Source organism: Aplysia californica, unplaced genomic scaffold (assembly GCF_000002075.1).
Source record: "Aplysia californica isolate F4 #8 unplaced genomic scaffold, AplCal3.0 scaffold00172, whole genome shotgun sequence".
Lineage (NCBI taxonomy): Eukaryota > Metazoa > Mollusca > Gastropoda > Aplysiida > Aplysiidae > Aplysia > Aplysia californica.
The window spans coordinates 898,734-899,009 of NW_004797442.1; positions in this window are offsets into that span (position 1 = coordinate 898,734).

Genomic DNA, 276 nt, shown 5'->3' on the forward strand with positions numbered 1-276 from the left:
TGTGTGTGTGTGTGTGTGTGTGTGTGTGTGTGTGTGTGTGTGTGTGTGTGTAAGAGAGTTTATTTTGGGCGTATGCTTGAGTTTATTCGTATACATTTTTGTGTTCGTCTAGACAAAACAAACCGATTTAATAAATAATAAATATAGCGAAGAGATCCGCTGACTATCCACTCATGGTACTACATAAAATTACGGTTGAATGGGTGACGGAGAGTTCAGGGGGTGGAGTGGCACATCTTCTACCATCCGGGCAACGCCCATTTCTTTAGCTTCGGA